Source organism: Parasteatoda tepidariorum, chromosome 6 (genome assembly GCF_043381705.1).
Source record: "Parasteatoda tepidariorum isolate YZ-2023 chromosome 6, CAS_Ptep_4.0, whole genome shotgun sequence".
Classification (NCBI taxonomy): Eukaryota; Metazoa; Arthropoda; class Arachnida; order Araneae; family Theridiidae; genus Parasteatoda; species Parasteatoda tepidariorum.
In genome coordinates this window covers 71,029,219-71,048,433 of record NC_092209.1, presented here as the reverse complement: position 1 = coordinate 71,048,433, position 19,215 = coordinate 71,029,219, and the positions used below count along the sequence as shown (strand labels likewise).

The following is a 19,215-nucleotide window of genomic DNA, read 5'->3' as shown; positions in this document are numbered from 1 at the left end:
ATTTTTCCCACCATCACTATATAAATAAAAAGAGAGAGATAGAGGAGGTGTAAAACTTAAATTAAAAGGATCATTTAACCATTTACAGCAAAGTAAATCAAACAAAAGCATAAATAAAATCTAGGGGAAAAAACAAATATTCGATTGATTGATGGGGGGGCATATGTAAATGTCCTCCCTTCAAAACAATTGTTCTTTTTTCCCACCATTTCAAGTCATTATCCTGAAATAAACTCTCTAGTGACCGAAAATGACCTCCCTCTTACATGTTTTCTTCAACCATGAGTAAGGTGACCTTTTCGGGAAAATAAGGTGTTGTTTTAATAAATTCTATAAACTTATTTTTGTTAAAATTAAGTTAGCTATAAGCAATTGGCAACTTTAATTTCCTCAGGTAAAAATCAAATATTAAACATTTTTACATAACAAAGTTCAAATCATTTCACTTCGCAAAAAAAAAAAAAATTACACTGCTAGTATATAATTTTATTTTATTTTATAAGCATTGTTGAACAACCGACCGAATTTTGAGTTTACGATTACCAATGTTCAACTTCGCAACCTTGTAATTTTGAACCCATTACGGAAGACAAGGGAACTCCTGGTTCAAGTATTGGGGGGAATTCTTGCTTTCGTAGAGGAATTTTTGATGGAACTAACCTGTATTTGCGTTACACGGAGAAAAAAGAGAAATCACGAAACCCTCCCATGGTCCCTCTTAACCTATGATCCGTCTACGACTGAGGATATTTTGTTAGCACTGTGGTCGGTGCGAACCGGGTGCGGAGTTCGTATCTACCAGCCATTCCAGGGATTCGAACCCGGGTTGGCTGCGAGCGCTCTGTCCCCTGAGCCACCACGGCTACAAGTAGGCTATGTTTATTAATATGTAAAGAGTTTTAAATTAACATAAAGAAATCAAAGTTTCATCAACTTCGCAAATGAGCTTTTCCTCTTTCCCGCAGACGGGGAAAAAATATAGGAAAGCTAAGTTGAAACTACGATTAACTCTTTTTTCATTTGAATTTTACTATGTTAGCTAACCATTTATTTTTTAACCATTTCTGTTAAAATAATAGATAATCTGCTAAAATATAATTTGATTACTCAAACTTCATAAAAAATAAAAATAATTCGTTAAGAAAAATATGTATGTTTATATAAATGCACACTTAAAATCATCAGCAAATATTTTATCTGCAATTTTTGCAAAATTTTTAATCACAAAAAAATAGACCTAAATATTTGCATTCATTTTTCCACTGATCAATGAAAAACACTGTTACAATTTTCTGAGCGTGTTGGACCCATATGGTTCAAATTAGCTGCTACATTTAATATGGTACTAGTTGATTCATATTATCTTCTTTCGAAGATTTGATTACACGATAGGGTTCAATTTAATACCTTAAATAAGGTTTCAGAAAATTTGAACCCAAGCTATAGTTCCAAGTACAACTACCAAGACTCAAAGTTGAACGGTTTTTTCTAAGGGTGTAAGGATGCGTCAGCTAGTTGCGGAAAAGTAAAGTGGTAGGAATTAGAAAGTCACATTCGTCTGAAAAGAAAGACATAAAAGATTTCTACAATTTGTAGGTCAGTAACTTTGGTCTTTTTTACTAAAGAAAAAATCTATAGTATTTAAAAAATATTAAAAATTTGTATTTTTTTAAAAGAATAAAAATTTATATTTACGAAACTTTTAATTAGAGATAGAGGAGTGTTTCGTTTTTTAAATTATGCCTGGGTCTCGATTTTCCAATCTAGCAACTTTTAATGATCCGTTCTTCTGTTTGCCGTTTTCTTAAATAAAATAAAAAACTTGATTCTTGTCCTTGTTTTTAAACTCAGGTAAAATAAAACCTTGCATTATAGCAGCAACCAACTATAGCCAAAAAGAAAATCTAAAAAAAAAAAAAAANCTCCATCTCAAAAAAAAAAAAAAAAAAAAAAAAAAAAGAGAGAGAGATAGAGAGAGAGAGAAGAGAGAGTCGTTAAAGGCCGCTGGATTGCAAATTTGCGCCTGGGTCTTTTGGAGTTACGAGCATCTACACAATTATCCCTATTGCCCCCGCTTTTTCTAATGACCCGAAAAAATTTATTAAAAAACAGCCTTTACTATATGTACTTAATAGCCGACCGGCCTGTGCAGGGAACTGTCCTTGCATCAGAAAGGTTCTGGGTTCGAATCCCGGGCAAGGCATGGGCGTTTTTTCCTTCTCTGTACTATCTGTCTTCACTGTGGGAGCGACGTTGGCCCATCTAATATGGTGGCCCTGAAAGAGAGGCCAACAAAATCGCCTTGTATATGCCTGAATTGACGGATGTTAACACAGGTGGGTATTGGAAGAAAAAAAATATGTAATTAATATCTTCTTCGGAAGATTACAAACAATATATAAAATTTCTTAAATATATGTCAGAGAATAATCTACCTCTATTTCCAGCGTTCTTTAATATTGATGCACCCTATGTACTTCATTTTTAAATATAACAAAACAAAAAATTTACTTCTTACTTTATATAATAAGCGTAGTTTATTAGATTTTTCTTTTTTATTAGTTTAATCTAAAACATAAAATTTGAATACACCCGATGAACCGGCGAGTTTGACATGCCTAAAAACAGTAGCTTTTTTTCGAAATTAACTTCATTTGTTTGCAACATTATTTTATTAACACCTGTCAACGAAAAGCCTCCGTAAACAACAATAAAAACAACACTTCTATGATGCCCCGACATGATCATAAAATTTTTATTTTTGAAAATGTCACCTTTTCCCCCTCTTAACTGATTTATACATTTCTGCCTGAAGTAAAATCTGTGGAAGTGACAAATATTGCTGTGGGGTGAAAGAGAGCAGACGATAAAGAGGGGTGCGCCGAAAGATAGCAGGATGAGAGAATGGAGGTGAATGTCCGAACGATATTCACTCCCCCGCGTCTCGATTATAGGCTCTACTACCCCCAATTGAGATTCACGGAAGCGAAACCAAATGTGACCACGAGATAGCACACCGAAAATAGATGAAATGTCACATGTGTCTATAGTAGTACAATGCGGTGAATTCTTTCAGTGAATAATTTCGAATATTTCTTTCTTTAGTTCTATTCGTCAGAAAGTGCTTTGTGCCATTGTTGGAATTCTGGGAAAGAAAACAAATTTAAAAGAATAAAATTTATTGCTATTTTTAGGTAATTTTTTAAACATAGCAAAACGCTTAGCTTAATACGAGGCATTTTTTTATGTGGTAATTTAATTAAGTTGTAAACCATCTAAGAGAAAAGAAATCGAGTAATGTTCAGAGGTTATATCTACCTTTTGGCTAGATTTTTCAGCGTCTGGGGACAAATTCAGTTTTTGTGCCCCCTAGCATTATGGTGTGAAATTTATAGGGACTTTTTCGGGACAACTTTAAAATGATTATGTAAACCCCACCTCACTCGGCATTGGATTGTTAAAGTTTACACAGAATTTTTTNCATTCTGTAAATGAGTAGTAAACAATTTAGTAGGTGAAAAGACAGAAAGGAAATTAAGAAAATATCTAAAGATTCAGTTTAAATTTTAAGAGAGAACGTTTCTAATGTTCTAAGCGTTAATTAAAAAGGCATTTTTCACTCAATTTTTGCCAATTTATTAAAAATACTTTTAAAAAAAAACTAAAAGAAATAAACTTCGAGGTGAAGCAAACTACAGTGATAGTAACAGGCATCCTGTTCAATTTATCAGTAAATCGGATAAAAATTGAAAAAGTTATGATGCCCTTAATTTGCAAATAAAATTGGTGATATTTAAAAAAGAAAAAAACTATTTATTTTAAATTATTCTTTATAAATTTGGTGACCCTTTAAGGCTACGCCCGGGGGCCTCTATTGCCTCCCTCCACAATTATATTCGCGTTATTTTAATCTATGATCACAATATTTGCAAATTAAGAATCGCGGTGACTCAGGAGATAGAGCGTTCGATTCGCAATGAGGCGACCCAGGTTCAAATCCTGGTGGCTGGATGACACGTACTGTGCTTCCGGCTCGCACTGATAACAGTGCTGCTAAAATATCCTCGTGATAGGTAGATCCTTTAGTCGTTGGGCTAACCGAAGGAGATTTTCGTGGTTTTTTTCTCATTGTAATGCGAATGAGGGTTAGTTCCATCAAGAAGTCCTCTACAAAGGCTAGTTTGTCTCAATGTTTGATCCAGGAATTCCCTTGTATTCTGCGTTGAGCTCAAAATCGATGCGAGCTACATAGTTGAACATCTACAGTCGTAAACTTGGAACTGGGGCTGCTGTTCAACATCAGTTATAAAATAAAATAAAAAAACAAGCAAATTAAAAGAATTTAAAATTACTCACCGATTAGTTAAAAAACCAAAGGCAGGTAGGTATTATATGTTCAGCTTCTTCTCCAAAAATTAACAAGAAACTTTCGATGTATTTCTTCAGAAAAAATGCATCTAAAATCAAAAGAAAAGTTATTTAATAGCTGAAAATAATGTAAAAAATGCAGGTTTAAAAAAGTATTTTCAAAACTAACTTAATTAACAAGATATTTGCAAGTATAACAACGCAAAAAAGTTTTATTTTCAGATATCATAAGCAATAGATAAAATGTTTATTCTTAAGTAATTTATTCTTCGGAGATACATAACTTTTTCAATTAAACTATTGAATTTATTAAAGCCCTGCCTGCCCGGTAAACTGTAACTTGTTTTATTAGCATTGCTGTTTCATCAAAAGTTTTGTTGAAACACAACCGCTTAAACAAAAAGTTTATTTAGCAGAAAAACAGCTCTAAATGTTACGACTCTTATTTTTAAAGCAATAAAACAAATTAAATAATAATAAAATGAAAAATAAGCGTGTATAAAGCACAAATAAAAGTACAGAAATGGACATACTATAGTTTATGTACTCTAAACAACAACCTTCCTCAGTGTCTAAACACCAAATGATAAGAGGTAAGTTAAGAGTAAAACGCATGCGCAAACGGTTTGACTACCAAAATGGTCGGTGGGATACTAGAAAGATCATTAACTAGTTAATGTTACATATATCTGCCTTCGGGATTCGAACCTCTGTCATTATTCCATTGCGAGTTAAACGCTCTATCCCCTGAGCCATCGCGGCCCTAATTTACAAGTTGCAAATTTAGTTATCACAAATGATCTCATGTTATTATCTAGTTAATGCTAATATGTAGTTAATTATCTTTTTAGTATCTCACCATTTTCCAATATTTGAAAGTCTATTCAAATTTAATCTTTTTCACCATGGTTCCCACCAAACCAGTCCCAATTATTTGTTTTTACTATCTTCAAACTTGTTCCACTGTCCCTATCAGCAAGGGTCTATCCAAAGTAAATTTACTACCGTTTAACAGTACCTTCTCAAATTCAACTTAGGAAAAACGGTAGTTTCACAAAATACTTTTAAAAAAAACCGTTGGCGTTGCAATCTATGGAAAAGAGGAGCTTTTCTGCCAGCTGAAAAAGGTAGCACGTATTTGATCAGATAGTGCAATGGGGTAAACCTACTAACTGCTTGCTTACGCGATATCAAGGCAAACTTTTTTCTTAGCTGAATTTTTTTTAAATGAAACAACGAGGCTCTCCCTGTGTAAACTATACTGGAAGTCGAAATTCGAACATTTATTCTAGACATTCGAACATTATCTTATCTTAAACACTATTGTAAATTTATTCTAACTAACCTTTATTTTTTATGAAAAATTTTTTTCACGGTGAAACTTTTCTCAATGACCTAGTCGAAAATATTCTCCCTATGAAAATAACTTTTAGTGTTTGTACTGTAAATGCATGTTTTTATTAAATTCAAGTTGAAATTTAACTATGGACAATGATTTTTAAATTTGGATACAATTCTAAGCCCAAAATTTTACAATAGCAAAATTATTTTTGAAAATATTTTCTTACTTTATCTTACTTTTGTGCTGATTTTTAATGTAATTTTTAATCTTCACAAATTAAGTCTAAATTTTCAAAAATTATGTACCTCTCAAAAAAATCTAGACAGACCCCTGTGGACAAACAACTTAGCACGTATTTCTTTTCTTCCTCTTTACTTTTCATCATTTAGTGTTTACTTTTTTTTAGTAGACAATGAAGATGGTTTCTTGTTTATTAAACTAAAACTATAGTATGTCCTTTTCTGTACTTTCGTTTGTGTATTATTTGTTTTTTGCTTTAGCTTACATAGTACCAAGTATACCTTATAATTTTTGGAACATTTATTTACTCTACAATTTATTTCTATTCATTGTGGGTATAAAACCAACAAAGTGGGTAAAACCTTGGTGATTAAATCACCAAAATATTCTATTATATATTCTATTATAAATTCTATTCTATAATATTCCATTATAAAATAGAATTTAAAATATTCTATTTTATAAGAATTTATTGCTTCAAACAGCTTTCACAAACAAACGTTAAACACATCCCATAATTACAAATAATTTATCATTTTTTTACAACTTCAGATATATATTTAACTATTTTTCAACAACTCCATTTAAGTATTTAACTATACTAGATATGTATTTAACTATTTTGTTATCCAATTCTATTTATTTAAACGGATGTTAGCAATATGTCTAGAGTAATAGGGATAAATTTTAGGCTAAATGATACCATACATTTTGAGAGAGATATCCCCCACATTAGTCCCTAACGATAATTCAACTTTTAATCGGAACTCGTAGAATTTAATTAGAGAATATTGTTCGTTTAATAATTTTGTATCTTTTTCCAAGAGTCGAGTAAATAATATTATTCTCTATTATAAAATCCGAAAATAATAATAATAAAAACTTTAAACTTTTTGATAACTTTTTTAAAACTAACTTACGGAAAAGGGTAATAAATTATAAATTTCATTTTTTGTTCTTGATTTGAATAAATTAAGCATGCTTTCAAAATATGCATGGAAAATAATCAAATACAATTTTTTTAGAAATGCTCCTTAACTTAATATATTAGAAATCACAATTTTTATTTTACGATAAACATCTCAGAGAATAGGATTGAAAAAAAAAGCCTCATTAAAAATAAAGAAAGAAAAAAGCACACGATTAGCATATCGTTCACAAAATAGGTAGTTTAAAATTTTATTCTTTCAAAATAATCTCATTTAAAACATCGCGTGTTTTCAATGATGAATAGCAGGTTCGTTATCTCGAGTTTTTCATTCCCAGTTAATAAGAATGAAAGAGCTTAATGGTAACGTTTTCAATTATTTCCAACTATTTCTTTTGATAAATGGTCTTACGGTGCTGTTCAGTTTTGTTTATTGTTCAAATGCGATATTAAGATAAATTGAGGGTCTTTCAAACTTCTTAAACGCGATTCTTTTAAGAATTCGTTTATTTATAAATTAATGATAGGGATTTAAATATTGCTGGAATGCAGATTTGATTCCTCGATGTAAAGAAGCATTTTTAAAAATGAAATACAACCAAATTTATTTTAAACAAATATTTTTCAATTTCCAATTTTTAACTAAATAGTTCTTTTTAATGAAAATTAATCAAAATATTAATCAAATTCTTTTTTATCAAAAACAGTATCTGCGACTTTAAATTTAATTTAAAATCATACATAATGCGTATTTTTACATTGTTTTACACCACAACGATATATAATAGTTCTATAAGACTATTTTAGGCTTTCTTGAACCATATTAAAGTTCAACATATCATTCTATTTGAACTATATGGTTCAACCATGTATATAATGCATTCCATATATATGCTTACCATATATATGAAATATTATTATGTATCAAAACGCTACAAAATTACACATTGTATATATAAAATGAAAAACAAATGTATTCATATGCGTAATTGTATACATAAAATGAAAAACAAATGTATTCATATGTGTAATTGTATACATAAAATGAATAACAAATGTATTTATTTTATGTATACAATTACACATATTGTCCTTTGCTAAATTATGTCTTGACAAACATATAACTTTTTTTATATTTTTACTTAACTATTTGCTTTAACATATTTTGTAGCTTATTTTTTTAAGTTAGTTCTTCTAAAAAAAATAATTTAAAAAAAAATTTTTTCTTGGAAAAAAAAGTGCCAGTTGTTATTTTTAATCACTTTATAAGTTTTATATTATTAATTTATTTCTTTATTAACATTAAACAGATAATAAAACAATGTTGACATAAATGATAAACCACAAAACATTATTATCCATGTAAAAAAAAAGTATTTTAGTTACAATGTTATAAAATGAAGCCTGACACTTATTAAAGTTCAGCGATTATTTTTTAATTTCAACTTCTAAAATACTTAATTCCCCAAAGAATATTTTTCAAAACAATGGGACCAAGAATCTAAATTGATCAAAATAAAATAATTTTAAGATATAGAGCACTATGTAATTAAACATTTCCTCCAATAAATAACTAAAATAAAACAAATACTGAAACATGAGGCATAGCATTTTACTATGATTCGAAAAAAAAGAACAATGGAAAACGAAGAAAATTAGTTTAACCTGCACTAAAATTAAGTGAATTCTAAAGAATATTACAATAGCAAATTTACAATATTTGCATGACACAGAACTTGAAGAGTTTGAGAAAAACAATACCTTTATCCAAGACAAAAGCAATAAAAAAGTGATTTGAAATCTGATGGTTTCACTTAAGCTTTTGTACAATGACCAAAATGATAGGGGGAAAAAAACAAAAAAAAAACTATTTCTGCGAACTGGAGAACATACTAAACAGTCTTTTTTTTGCATTGCATCAAGTATTATAGTAAAAAATGTAATTAATTCTTCAAATGAATTAAACATGAAATCAATTAGAAAAGTAATAGAATTCTGATAACTTGAGATTCTATAGTTCTGAGAGAAAAACTGAATTAATTAGCTTGATTACTAATCAGGCTCATTAGAAACAGACTCCTTACAAATAAAATATTTCATTTTGCACTGTCATGCGGTAAATTTTAGTAAATAAACCAATTATTATTTTTTTTTAGATCGAAGCAACATAAAAATATATTTGAAACACTCGAAATTATTTTTTAAAATTTGAAAACAAAATATATAGCAGGATATTTTGCGTTTCAGGTTTAATAAAAGTAAGTCTTTTTCCGGTATGGATCAAGAATTTTCAAGAACATATTTTCATTTGGACTTATATGATATCTTTATTTTCTAGTTTTTAATTTTATGCATTTTAGGGTCTTGTTCAAGGCACTGTTTTGAGCCGATTTAAATATGTTGCTCCTAAAATAGTTATATTATTTAATGATATATAGAAACAAGAAAATTGATTTTGAAAATAGTATTTGGGCCATCAACAGTAAAATTTGGTCCTTGCTTGGTATAGTGTATTGACTTCACAATAAAATATATCATTTATGCAATTTGTACAATTTACGGTTTTTTAACATCACTTAGATGAGAGATACAAATACTTTACTACAGTTATTTTAATGAAGGATATATCTTCTTAGATATCTTCGTAAGTAAAGATTTTCTTGTTATTATTTTGAAAAAAATATTCTTAATAGAAACATATGCAACATTTATTATAAATATTAGAGTATGCCTTCCCCAAAAATTTAATAGAAAATAAATTAGCAACTTAATAGCAATATTACTTAACTTTAAAGAAAAGAAAAATACTAATTTAAACTAAAAAATTTTAAATTCCGTTAACAACAAATGAACATAGTAAAAAATGCGTAGTAAAATAATCTTCGCTTATAACTTTAAATTCCGCTATTAATTACATAATACTATTAATACTTGTTAATTAGTATTGACATAATATTTAGTTTAAAGGTGGAATCGATTTATTGAGAAAATATTTATGAATTCAACCTTCAATCTACTGGAACAATGTTACAAAAAAGATATTCAACAGCAGACAGATGTTATTATAAGTGCTTAATACACTGAGATAAACTTCGGTTCAACTTTGCCCCACAATATTAGCTTTTTGAACCATAATACGAAGCAAATTTGCTGCAACTTTTACTAAGATGTTAAATTTAAAGACAATTTCCGTACAAATGCAGCATTAGCGTTGTGTAATCAAATTTAAGAAATACGATAATATTGTTAAACTTTTTTACATAATACCTTTGAAACCAGTGCAAGTCAAAAACCATTGCAAGTTTGCTGCAGCTTTATTAAGGTATTAAACTATTTTTCCATTTAAATTGAGCCAAAGGTTTAATTAATGTTAAAAACACAATAATTAAGGTTAAAAATTGCTCCATAATATCAGCCCTTGGATTCATAATACGGTGTAGGTTTGCTGCAATCTTAATAAGGTGTTAAATCAAACCATTTTTCAGTTTCAATTGTGATAGACCAGTGGCTATCAACTGATGGCCCGCGAAACCTTTTTTTGCGGCCCGCGAACTGAAATATATTAGTTGTCATTTTCGTATAAAATCTATGTCGATTTAAAATACTTTTCTTTCATTAAAAAGAACCTAATTTCTTCGTTTCTGTGAAATTTAACATGCCAACGGTGCAAAAATAATTATTTCTCAGGTTTTGTATCGAAGAAAATATTTAATCCAATACAAAAATAATCGTGTATGTTGCTCTTTTTTTATTCCGTTTCATTTATTTATTTATTTTTTGAATTTTGTGAACATAATTTAGCATGTGCGTATCTGAGAGTAATATTTAATGTTCTTTCAAACATAAAAGAGTTCAGTCCTATATAAAATTTTGAAGAAGTTGCGGCCGGCCACTTAACTGATGTTTCTAATTGCGGCGGCCCCCGGCCTCATGTAAGTTGAAAACCCCTGAGATAGAGTATAACTTAATCAAATTTAAGAAACACGATAATATGGCAAAACAAACACCATATTAGATGGCAGCAAATTTCGCTCAACATGCACCAAAATTCAGATAATGGTGTAGTATAAAAAGGGAGTACAACAGAAAATTCTAGAATTTTCAGTTCTGCCCAACCCTCTTTGGTATACAATGTCTGTGATAGCTTTTCAGCGAAATATCTGCAATATCAGATGTCGGGGCCATGTGCTACTCGTCTCTTAGAAAGAAAAAAAAAGTACCCCCTTCTTTCATACCATCACCTCTTTTGGTGAAACTAGAGAAGACACAGTCGATATCTGTCATCTTCTGTACTTAACAGACATAGGTTTCTCAAAAACGTCTGGGTTCCCCAAACCATAGAAGTGTATGGGGACATCTGGGGAAAAAAATCGTATATCATGGATTATGAGAGCAAAAAAGCAGCTAAGAAATGTGCAGTATGTGATAAAAGCAATAAAACTGTTTTGTAGATGCTTGTCGTCGGCCAAAGAGCTCATTTGTTGAAAGAAATATCCTTTTCTATTTATAGATTTCATATCGTAGAAAGTTAAGATTAATCTGACTTGAAGTTAACGAGGTGTAATTTTTTTTATATATATGACAGGTAAATTAAATGTTATTTTAATGTGTCATGTTATTTTAATGATAGAGACGTTACAGTCGGTCCAAAAGTGGAAGAGTTCTGTAATTTATTATGCTTAAAAGCCTTGTAATTTTTTTAGAATAAAATATTGTCTTTTACTTAAAGCGTTGCAAAAATTCTAAAATTATATATATTAGGGTTGTAAAAAAGTTTTTTTTTTTGTAAACTGCAAAAAAATGAGTAAATAAATAATAAATTAAAAAACTGCAGTTATAANTCTTTTACTTAATGCGTTGCAAAAATTCTAAAATTATATATATTAGGGTTGTAAAAAAGTTTTTTTTTTGTAAACTGCAAAAAAATGAGTAAATAAATAATAAATTAAAAAACTGCAGTTATAACAAGAAAATTTATTATAATCCAGAATTTCGCAAAAGGATATAGCTTCTTTTTATGTTGTGTGTTTTAAGTTTGTTCGTTCTTGTAATATTCTTCTTTAGTAATACTAATGTATTAACGTACTTGTTTAGCAGGGTTCACCGAAACCTGGGTTTTAAAGAAGAAAAAAAAAACCATTCCCGCATGGGTTTTATGATGAAAAAAACAAATTTTGCCTGGGGATAAATGAATTTTTCTGAGTTTTCATGAAGAACTCCAGTTTTGCCCAAAGATAATTGGTTTTTTTTCCAAACATGCATACTTATAGTTTTATACTATATATAAGTATACTATAGTATAACATATAGTATAGAAACTGAAAAAATATTGCTTGATTATTACCGAAGGGATTAATAAAAAAAATTATTATGAGAATAACTATTTCAGTCATTTTTCTGCCTTCTAATGTAAAAATAAATAGCATAATGATGAAGTTACTGAATGATGATTATTTGTTAAGTGTAAAACCCGATATGTTCTGAGATTAGTTTTAAATAATTAATAACGAAGTTAATGAATGGATCTTCTAAAAGCATCGTATAAATTCAAGAAATGAAAAGTAAATACATTTCTGTAGTCAATGGTGTGTTCAATTGTATTTTTCAATTTAAGAATTATTTATTTTATTATGAGTTTCTGCCTGCGCAACAGAGGGCGCTGTAACCATTCAAAATTAAAAATTATGAATAAGTAAACACTTGTAGGTAGGCAAAGAATCGGTACGAAATGATTTTAGAGAAGCCTAATATTATCACACCATTATGTTTTTTTATTGTTTACAATTGTTTAATTTGTTTCATTGTTTACAATTTTTTGATTTGTTTTATTGTTTACTATTGTTTAATTTTTTTATTGTTTACAATTTTTTAATTTGTTTTATTGTTTACAATTGTTTAATTTTTTTTATTGTTTAAAATTTTTTAATTTGTTTTATTGTTTACAATTGTTTAATTTGTTTTATTGTTTACAATTTTTTAATTTGTTTCATTGTTTACAATTGTTTAATTAAGCCTTATTGTTTACAATTGTTTAATTTGTTTTATTGTTTACAATTGTTTAATTTGATTCGTATTAGCTTTGGGCTATTTTATTCATTGCACCATTCTATACTGAATCATTTTGTAATAAAGATTTTACAATATATAAAAAATTATCATCTGGTATCTTTATTATACATTTTGCTTTTGAAATGAACGAAAAAATTATTAAATTTTAAACATTTGCTTTCCAACCATTCCAAGTATATAATTTAAGATTTTAATGGAAATGCTCATTAAATTTAATTAATTATATAGGAATAAACGTATCATGAATAAGCAATATCTACAATATGTGTTGACTTTCAATTAATAAATAATATCATTATATGTTCACTATATAATCCAATTTTCCAAGCATTCCAAGTATATAATTTAAGATTTTAATGGAAAGGCTCATTAAATTTAATTAATTATGTAGGAATAAACGTATCACGAATAAGCAATATCTACAAAATGTGTCGACTTTCAACTAATAAATAATTCCATTATATGTTCACTATATGATTCAATTTTTTTGTAATCAACAAAATTTTACCAAATAAAACAGCATAAAAAATAAGATTCACAAAAAGAAATAAAACATATTTTTGGAACTTGTTAAAATGTAATATACAAACTTAATCTCAAGTGTCATGACAATTTCATTAAATTTAAAATATCAGAAAGTCACTATTTATTTCTTTTTATTGAAATATTTAAACACAACCAAGTTTTTCTGCTTTTCAGTCCCTAGGCTGTTTTACAGTACAGCGCAGTTGTAGATGAAAGAGGTAATAAAGATCAAGGGCTCTGCAATTCCGAGACCAACGACATGATGTGTTCAATCTTAAGCACTGACTGCCTTTACACACGCTGATACCCATCGACTTGAAGATGAGTGAACTTCAAAGCCAATACCGAGGATAGAACCCCAGTCCGTAACACCGCTTAGTACCTTAACCACATTAACATTGTGTCAACCTGGCAATATTAAGATAACAAGACTAGAATAGGTTGTAAAGATTGGTGACTTAAGTATTTTTTAATCGTAAACAAATTTATTTTTAAAACTCTACAAACAAAACAAACTTCATCAAAACTCTTGAAGCCAGCGAACTTACATTTACATATTCTTCATTAATGAAATCTAACATCAAAACAAACTCCATCTCTAGGTGTGTGTTCTCCACATATAAAAGGAGAGGCAATGTTTCCTTTTTTTTTATTTCACACAATTACCTCGGGGCTTATATAAAAGAGATGGCGAAGGCCAAATCTTTCATCCAACAAACGCTACGTGCACTTGTACCTGAGAATAAAGTTGTGTCTTTTATGTTGAATTTTACGCCCGCTAAGTATGCTGGTCACGCTACTTTTCTTTTCTCATGGAGAAGATACTGTGGCCATTAAATGTTCGAGACACGAAAGGTGCGTCCATTACATGTTCATTGTGGCAGAAATGCATCTTTTCTCCTACACATTTCCGATTTTGGAATAAAACGATGCCTCACCATGAATGCCAATGGAATTTCCTTTGATGACAGATTATGTTTTCGATTTTGTTTCGATGCATCAAAAATATAAATAATTTTCTACTGTATTCTATGTGTTTCATATTACATGCAGCTTTGTTGTATATTTGAATAAACTAATCCAGCAGTTAACAAATGGTGCTCCCGGAACACTTGGTTGGAACGTTCCGATTGTCAAGAATTGTTTTATTTAATATTTTTGAAATTTGTACCTATATTTAGGTCCAATCAATAATCCATTATTTATTTATTATTTCGTTTGCCCTTATGAAATTATATTTAAAGTATAAAGCCAAAAAGAGAAAAAAGAATTTTTTTTTTGAATAACAGTAATGAAAAACTAAGTTGTAAAAAAACAGACATTTCTAAAATAATGCAATAGTATTTATCATTGCGCTTTTTAATTCAAAAATAAAATAACTGAATTCTTTAATAAAGAAATATGCTAAGTTTGAGCAAACTATTTAGAAATTAGATAAAGTTAAACATTAAAATAACCTAAGAGGCCGTGTTTTTAAGTGATATAAAATTTTTTTCAACATTTTTACCCTTCTTTTCTCCTTTGCGTCACCCTTTACCATATACTTCCCACCATATATCCCGCTATATTCCTTATTATAATATATACGCTATCTACATCATAATATATCACGCTATATTGCAAACAATACATGTTACGCTATATTGCATAAACATATACTGACAGTTCAAAAACAAAACATTTATTATAGATTACGTTACAAATTTCATTCTTTAACTTACACTTATGTGTTTTACTGATATTAGTGAGCATATCAATTATACTGATTAAATGTGTACTTATTTTGATGAAATAACATATAAAACCAAATAATATAAAAATATTTAATTTGCTGATTTCGAATTATTTTATTTCAGCCAAAATGCGTGATGCCTTTCCCCTTTCTCCCTCTTGCAACAAAGTGTCACAATCCCACAAACCCTCTCCCTTAACTCCAAGCATGGAACATAATAGTTTAATATTACCCGATTGAAAACTGTCAAAATGACAGTTGACAAGTTTCAAGCGCATCAAAAATAGGCACCCATTTTCAAGACTTGACAGACGTGAATGTAACAATACAAAAATGATTTGGAAAAAAAAAGTAAAAAAGTATATCCTATTCTTTTAAAAAAAATGATAAAAAAACTAACCAGCAAGAGGCAGTTAAAAACTTAAGCATGTGTCATTTAAACACAATTAAAAAAATGCAGTTGTCTGTTCTAACTAATTATAACTACCTATTAAAACTAATTGCATGTGTTCTGGAACAATTGGTAGACAATAGAATGAGTATTATAATGGCACAATTGAAGTTGTTTTAACATGCTAACTAATAACAATTATCAAACGGATAATGAAATTAATCTCAAGAGATAAATTAACATCAAATGCTAATAACTCTATTAATCAAAAATATAATTATATCAATTCTCATCGGTCAGTGAACTGCAAGTGTCAATTTTTATTTTATTTACTGGCCAAATAAAAAGTCATTATAAACTGCGACCGTGTCTCATCCACACCATCACGTTCTTCCACCCTTCTCTCCCCCAACTCATTCCTTAATTATATTTTGAAGTTCGATGGCTGAAGGCAAGGTAAGAAGGAAGCTAGGCCTTCCGCCAGGAACATAATTCTAGTTTAAATCGAGTCGAGTTGAGTTGTTACTACTTGTAGTACCTAAGCCGAGTTGAAAAAGATTATTTTGACCTTGGAAAATTTTTTTCATTGTGATTGGGTAAACATTTTATGGGTGTGTATCTTTGATAAAAAAAATAAAAAAAAACGAATGAAATTTAAGAACAGTTTGCACGAGCTCTGAAGAAAATTTGAAATGAAAATAACAGGCTGTTAACAAAACGTGGTTATGAGTACTTGCTAAAGAATAATGATTTAAATAAGTATGATATGTTTATTCTGTTGCAAAAATACATACGTGACCAGTAAAATATTAGAGTTGTTTACATGTAAATTTTGAGGGTTTGAGCTAAGAACAGTTTTCAAATAGAAATTTTAAAAAATATATATATTTTGAATAAAAAAGGAGTGGCTTTTAATAGCTGCAAAGAACTATATTTAGTGAAGATTTAAAACTTTTTACCAAGATCAAGTTTAGAGTTACTCCGGTCATAAATAGACTTAGCCGAGAACAGTAGCGTGTAGAGATGCTTGAAAAATATGGGCTAACTAGCTGATTTGATGCCCCTGAAAGGATGGTGTATGTTCACAGAATGAAAAAAGTAATTTTTTTAAAAACGAAAAATATTGGAAATAAAAATCTAAATACGTATTTTAAATTCTTTTTACATTAATGAAATCTAAGTGGAATATACTTCAAGGTGAAAAATTCATCATTTGCAACAAAATATTTTTCTATTTTTTCTTAAATGCAAATATTAACTATTTTAATAATCTAAAAATGCGTTATTAAATTTACTCAAATATCATATTTTATTCTTTATCAAAAATTTCTCTTGAAATATTTGCCAATTAAAATATTTAATTTCCTAATAAAAATAGAAGTTGTCGTCGACAATTTGACGTTCGTTTTGGTTAGTGCTGACCATAGAACGATCTAACTCGGAACTGTCGAGGTGCCTAGCAGACCTTGCTGGGAACTGCCCACGTACGGGCTGAGAACTTATTCAGGTTCTTGGAACGATCTAACCTAGAACAACCCAGATTCTCGAACGAAGATCTTAGAACTAATTAAGGTTCTAGGACGATCTAGTTAAGAGCTATACTACTCAAGATCTATAGCGATCTAGCTGGAATTGATACCCAAGTTCATGAACGACTGTTTCATACATATTTGTACTATAAAAATGTCCTAAAACGTTATGTCTGAACACTGAACATATCTAACATGAGCATATCAATACATCCTAAAATAGCAGCATAGTTTAAAATACTACTTAGTACTCATTCAATAATACTTTATAACGCTTAAAATTGAATAAAAAAATTACCAAGCAGTATAAGTCCATACATAAGAGGGATGCGATTGTTCTTGTCCAAGAATTGACCAAGAATTTGCCACACCCATATGTCCCAACCATTTTATAGGGCGGACCCATTCACACATCCATTCATTCATTCACAGATCGTAATTTTGACTTGAACCTGAGAACGATCAATCTCCAATTCAGCACCCCAGAGGTATAATTTGTTATGGGAAAAAGGAAGACTTTGTGATCCGATAAATTTAACATTAACCAGTCATCATTTACTACACGGGGAATATTCAGCCTGTTGGATTCGAACTCCCATTCCCACGAACCTGAGTCCAGCACCCTGCCAACCAGGCTACCCTTATTGTTATATAAGTCACGAAAGTGTATTTTAATAATTATTCACAAAAACTTTTCAAATGAAATGCTGTAAATTTCTCCCGATAAAATCATTCAATTTCTCGTATTATCCTGTGATATTTTTTAAAATAAATGAAGAATATGTCTTCGAAGCAAATCGGTTATTTTATTTATGGATATATAGCATCGATAAAAAAATATAATAAATTTCTACATGACGTGAAACTTAGTGAAATTTTAAACATAAGAGAATTTCATTTTTTATTAAAAAGAGAATGATAGCCCTTCATCTACCTCGAGTTCTTTTTAACAATATTATTAGCAAAATAGTTCTGAGCAATTTTAAAAACAAAGTAATTCTGACTAACTGAACGTTTGAAAGAAAAGTTTCGACTAGATCAAACGCACTTAAAAAGACAGTCTCTTTAAATTATATTTCGCTAAATGGAATCTACCCTTTACTCAAATGCACTTTCACTAGCTCTTACCTTTCTAAATCGATCGAATTTCCTGCTTTTGAATTCAGTTTTATTTCCTACCGATTCGAGTACTTTCGAACAAACGTAAGGGGGGAAAGACGGAAAGGAAAAAAAAGTACTCAAACACTTTTTTATCGAAATAAAACTCGCCAAAACAGTTTGCAACTGTATGTTTGGCGAATGAATTTTTTCCCCTTCTGTTTAACAAGGGGCAAAATAAGAGGCAGGAAGCATGGGGATGCTACAGAGGATGCAGCAGACATCAGGGATGGTGCCGTCTGTCACCATAGCAACAAACTGGCAATGTGGGGGTGGATGGATTTGGGAAAAGAAGATCGCCATCTTTATGATCGCGTGCGATAACGTTCGAAAACTGGCTCGTTGATTGAAGGCGACAGTACGTTTTACGAGTGTGAGAAAACCTCGATTAAGTGATATCAATTTTTATTAATTTAACCGATAAAAATCAACGGATGAAGTGAATAACAATTGAACACATTTTCTGATATTTCATTTATTTATTTGTCAGATCGTCGAAAATTTTTCAAAAACAAAAAAAGTGTTTATTTTAATTCTGATGTAATAAGCCATTTGAATTACTTAATCCCATAATTTCAAAGAATTATCATAATTCATAAGAATCCCATAATTTCAAAGAATTATCACAATTCATAAGAATCCCATAATTTAAAAGAATTATCATAATTCATAAGAATCCCATAATTTCAAAGAATTATCATAATTCATACGAATCCCATAATTTCAAAGCATGTATTTCAGTTATTTGCAGTACTCACACTGTTAGAATTTTCATTCAATAATAGAAAAATAACCGGCAGCGGTATGCCCATACAATTAACCCTAAAATGTTACGGTTAGGAATATTTCTTTACCTTTACGGTTAAGACACCATTTACAACAGGTACGGTGGAGGGAAAAAAAACCATTAATGCAAAGTTATACGGTTTTGTA

The 19,215-nt window shown here is 29.5% G+C and overlaps 1 protein-coding gene across 1 annotated transcript in view; it reads right to left on the bottom strand.

Annotated features, from left to right (window-relative positions):
• Positions 1-19,215, bottom strand: part of LOC107441543 (neurotactin) — an 87,437-nt gene that overhangs the window by 47,484 nt on the left and 20,738 nt on the right. The window contains exon 2 of the mRNA XM_016054850.3: positions 4,357-4,457. The gene's annotated coding sequence lies outside the window, so the exon portion shown is untranslated. The remainder of the gene's footprint in view (positions 1-4,356; positions 4,458-19,215) is intronic.